Below are 5,574 nucleotides of genomic sequence, written 5' to 3'. Positions count from 1 at the left end.
AGGTGCACGCGTGGCGGCGCCGCGCTCCGGTCTGCGGTTTCCAGAGGCCGCCCGCGTGCACTCTTCCCACGAGTCCCGCGGGCGCTACCGAGACTCCGCTCGTTTAAACGTCGCACACGGAAGCATTCGTTCTTACGCCGTCGAGGGCTGCACCTCGGTTTTCTGCCTTGAATCAGCAGGAGGAGCCGCCGGAGGGCGCGAGGTCCCCGGGTGAGTCGGGGCCGCCGCCGGGCTGGAACGCAAGACGGAAGACTTGTGCATTCTGCATCCGACCCAGCAAGGCCAGGAGGAGCTCTGCATGGCCAGGCCTTCGGATCGCAAAGTGGTTTTCAAGTCCCTTCTTGAGTCATACGTTCTGACCTTGCCATTTTCTATTCCACTCACAATGTTTTGGTAGAGTGTGTAAACTTAGTGTCTGCGAACCAGATGGTCAGTTTTAAATTTAGCGTGTTAGTGTTTACCGTGTCCTCCCGATGCTGTGCGTTTGCTGAGTGTGGAAGCCAGCACCCCAAGTCGTAATGGGCCGGGGACCCTGGCATTTCTGCATTCTAATTAGATGCATTGTTTATGATGGGGACTGAATAAATCTCAGTCACACAAGTGCAACTGGGGGGCGCCTGGGTGGCTTAGTTGTTGAGCATCAGACTCTTGATTTAGGCTCAGGTCATGATCCAGGATGGTGGGATTCACACACACACACACACACACACACACACACACACACAGGCTCTGTGCTGGGCGTGAAACCTGCTTGGGATCCTCTCTCTCTCTCCTTCTGCCCTACCCTGTTCGTGCCCCCCCAAAAATAAAAAATAATTTTTAAAGTTGAATTGGAATGCCACCATTTTCAGTGAGGCATTGCCGAGCAAGAGTTGGACTGCTGAGAGCCGAGTGCGTGTCGGGTGCTGACTGACGCCTGTGGATACAACGAGGTGCAAGACGGCGCAGATGGCATAGGCTAAGCCAGAAATGTTAAAAATGGTATCAGTGTTACAATAAAAGAAATACAAGGTAGCCGATGAACGCCTAACAGGGCTGGTAACAGTGAAGTACATAGTACACTCTGAAGTGTGTACATGGCTCAGTACACTTTCTTAGTCATTTCTCTTTAATTTATTAGATTTTTCTTCTAGAAAAATGTTTTCATGTGTCTACAAATGATACAAGTAGCCCTTGAAAATGTCTCTAATACTTTGAAGTTAATCCCAGGCATTTAACCAAAATAGGAATCTGTGCCAAGACTCAATGAAATAAATCCGGCCAAGGCCCGGTAGTGGGAGGTCTGGAAGGCACGTTAAATAAACTGAGCCTGAGAATAAGAAGAGGCAGAGCCCAGGGAGCCCGTTCCAGTGAGCGTCTCCTAGGAGTAGACCTGTGCGGGGAAGGACTGCGTGCCTGCCGTGAAAGAGCAAACAACATGAGACTGTGGGCCAGTTTGATGTAAAATTGCTTGACTTAGACTAAAAATAGCGACCTGAGGGAGTATGGGGCCTGGAGAGTTTTCGTGATTGCAGTGATTTCTCACGACCCTCTGAGCGCTTCCCCGGTTGAGAATAGGGTGAGTCTGGGGCACCCGGGAGGCTTAGTCGGTTGAGTCTGGGGCTTCCTCAGCTCAGGTCATGATCTTATGTTCATGGGTTCAAGCCCTGTGTCGGGCTCTGTGCTGACAGCTCAGAGCCTGGATCCTGCTTCCAATTCTGTGTCTCTCTGCCCCTCCCTTCTCATGCTCTGTGTCTCTCTGTCTCAAAAACATTAAAAAGTTTTTTTCAAAGCAAAAGGATGAGTCGACCTGCTCCTGGCTAACAGGTGTCGCCAGTGGAACTGTCGCCCCTAAACATCCACATGTTGACATCTGACTTGCAGAATGGGGTGTGATTAGTGGAGATAAAGTCACCCTGGAGTGAGTGGGGCTCTCTGGTATGTTATATACGTACCATGGGTCCACATATACTTTTGTCCTTGTCAAAGGGGAGATTTGGAGGCAGACGTGCACACGTGTGAACATGAACACCAGCATGCAGGTGATGCATCCACAAGCCAAAGAAGATTCCAGCAAACTGGCAAAAGCTGGGGGAGGGGCGTGGAGCAGGAGAAACATCTCTGCCCGCACTTTGATCTCGGATGTGTAGCCTCTATGGACTCTAGAACTGCCAGGTAATAAACTTCCATGGTCTCAGCCGTGTAGTTCGTGTTGTTTGATTGTGGCCATCCAGGGAATTACCCTCTGAGAAAGAACTAAGTGTTTTGTCCCAAACTTAACTGAAATAAATTTATTTTGAAAGGGAACTACTGAATAAGAGGTGACGGGAGGAAAGTGGGGGATTTTCCTATACCCTAACTAAAACGCTGGACAAAAATTAAAGTTGAGAAGGAAAGTAAAAAAGGAAGGAGGGAGAGAGGAAGAAGGAAGGAAGAGGAAGGAGGGAAGGAAGAAAGGCAGGAAGGTGAGGGAAAGAGGGAGGTGGAGAAGGAAGGGAGGAAGGAAGGAGGGAGGGAAGGAAGAAGGAGGGAGGAAGGAGTGAGGGAAGGAAAAGAAGGAAGAAAGAAGGAAGGGAGGGAGGAAGGAAAAGGAAAGGGAAGGCAGGCAGGCACAAGGAGAAATATATGTTTGATCAGTGATCAGGTCCAAAGTTCTTGAAAACAACCAGACGCGGGGAGACAGTGGAACTAAATAAGGGCCACTCAGAATTGCAACCCCGATGCGTGTGGGAAGGGGACAGCGTCAGGCTGGGAAGGAAGAGTTAACAACAGGGTACCGTGGAGGCTCGGGGAAGAGTCAAATGGGGGTAACCGGGCAAGGGGCCATTAAAGGGGAGCAAAAGCGAAAACTGCGTGAGGAACACAGTGGCCAGAGCCTCCAAGGGGGCCTAAGGGAGGAGGAGAGAGAGCAGGGAAAGTGGGGAGAGTGGGTGAGTGAGATGTGGGACCAGGTGGCCAGGGGGTGCAGGAGAAGGCACTTTGGAGAAGACAGCAGTGGTGCGGGTGGCGGGGCCACAGAGGGCAGAGTGGGCCGCTCGGGGTCAGTGCAGCAGCTTCGAGTGTACAGTGTAGACTGCAGGGGTCCACATGGAGGGAGGAAGGGAAATGAAAAGTGAGGGGTCAGGCATTGTCCTAGAAAAAAGAGACTTGGATAATGACTTTGTGAGGTCTATTGTAACATTCTCTGTATTGATACCTGAAATATCTCATAAGTAATTTTAACACCAGAATGTTTTGCATAAGCGTTCACACGATCACATCAGAAGAATAATATGGAGGTGGCGCTGGAGGCCAGCGCGGGCCTCATGAGCCTGTTTGCTTCACACGCAGCCCAGCCTCTTCTGCAATCGTGTGTTGCTACCATTTCTATAGATTCTACAGTTTCAAAGCTATGAATGCAGCCCCCCCAAAAAGTAGCAAAGGGTAGAGAAATGGTCTTTGTCCTTAGTGGCTCACATGTTAATTAACAAAACAATGTATCTGTGGGCCCTGATACTGTAGCTTTCTTAGAACACACACCCATTCCTCCTTAAAGTGGTTCTGATTTCTTCACAAATACAGAGATCATTGCTGCCCTGGAGAATTGGCAGACTTTTTGTTAGACAAGATTTTACACAAGACAATGGTAGGATCCAAGAACAACGTGTGACAGTTTATGTGTCAACTCGGCTAGGCTGTGGTGCCCGGCTGTCCAGTCAAAACCCAGTCTAATTGTGTCTGTGAACATATTTTTTAAAATGTGATTAACATTCTATTCATAGACCTTGAGTTGAAGCAGGTTACTTCATAAGCACTTCATCCAATCACTTGAAGGCCTTAAGAGTGAATTCGCCCAAGGAGGAAGGCATTCTGCTCCCAGATTGCTTCTGGACTCAAGACTGCACATAAACGCTTTCCAGACTTTCCAGCCTGTCCTGCAAACTTCAGACTTGGAAGCTCCCACAGCTGAGCTAGCTAGTTCCTTAAAATCAATCTCTCCCTCTGTCTCTGTCTACACACACACACACACACACACACACACACACACACACACTGGTATGTTTCTCTGGAGAATGCAGTCTAGCTCACTAATTAAGAAGATGTTCAACTGCTAAGAGAAAACACCTGTACACTCCCAGGAGCCCAGACCTGAGGGTTCAAGGAATTCCTAGACCCTAAACCCGACCCCAATTCGAGTGTTTCAACTCTCTCAGACTTGCTGCATGCTGCTGAGACCCTGGTGGTGTGCACGATGTCCTTGTGAGAAGCGTAGTTAGCTCCTCTCCTCCTCTGGTTTGTTCTCTCTCCATACCTTCAGTCCCAGTACAGACAGGAAAGAAGAGACATTAGCTTCTGTGCGCTCTACCTCCCTGGACGCATCTTATTTTCAATTACCAAGAGGCCCATGGTCACAATTTAAGATTAAACAGTTTGAGGAGGGGGAGCCAAGATGGCAGAGAGGAAGGGAGCTCTGTAAACTTTGTCGGCCCCATCTATTGAACTGAGGAGGACATTACTCTCATCTGCAAGAGAGCAAGGAGAAAATACAGACTCCAGAGAGAAGACAAACTCAAATATGCCTGAGGCTACCCCCAAGAAACAAGCCAAAGTGTGCATGACAGCGAGTCCCAAATATCACTGAGTAGGGAAATAAAATACTCAAAGGCACAACAAGAGAAACTGAGAGACACCATTAAAAGAATATTTCCTGAAATGACAGTCCCTGGACAGTCAATAAGCCTCCTTTAACAGAGCAATACTAACAGGTGCACAGTGCAAAACAAGCTTTTAAAACTGTCAAGAGACAGAAAACTAGCCAAAATGACAAAACGAAGGAACTCTCCCCTGAAGAATCTCCAGGAAGAAGTCACAGCCACAGAACTGCTCAACACAGACCTAAACAACATCACTGAACGAGAATTTAAAAAACTTGTCATAAAATTAATCGCTGGGGTCGAAAAAAGCATCAAAGGCGCAACTGAGACAATGACTAGGACCTTTGAAAATATGTGTGACGAGTTAAAAAAACACTATAAATGAGGTGAATAATAAAATGGAGGCAGCCACCTCAAGGATTGAAGAGGCAGAGAGAAGAATAGGTGAATTAGAGATGTAGTTATAGCAAAAGAGGAAGCTGAAAAAAAGAGAGACATTGATCCAGGAGCAGGAAAGGAGAATTCGAGACCTGAGTGATACAATCAAATGGAACAACATCCGATTCATAGGAATTCCTGAAGAGGAAGACAGAGAGAAAGGGCCTGAAGGGATATTTGACCAAATTATAACTGAGAATTTCTCGAATCTGGGGAAAGAAATACACATTCAAATTCAAGAGGCACAAAGAACTCCCTTAAGACGTAACTTGAATCGGCCTTCAGCACGACATTTCATAGTGAAACTGGCAAAATATAAAGTTAAAGGGAGAATTCTGAAAGCAGCTGGGGATAAAAGGGTCCTCACGCACAAATGGAAACCTATCAGAGTGATTACAGACCTATCTAATGAAACTTGGCAAGCCAAGAAGGAATGGCAGGAAATCTTCAATGTGATGAACAGAAAAAACATGCAGCCAAGAATCCTTTACCCAGCAAGCCTGTCATTCAAAATAGAAGGAGA

Source organism: Suricata suricatta, chromosome 7 (genome assembly GCF_006229205.1).
Source record: "Suricata suricatta isolate VVHF042 chromosome 7, meerkat_22Aug2017_6uvM2_HiC, whole genome shotgun sequence".
Lineage (NCBI taxonomy): Eukaryota > Metazoa > Chordata > Mammalia > Carnivora > Herpestidae > Suricata > Suricata suricatta.
This window is presented reverse-complemented; position numbering follows the sequence as displayed.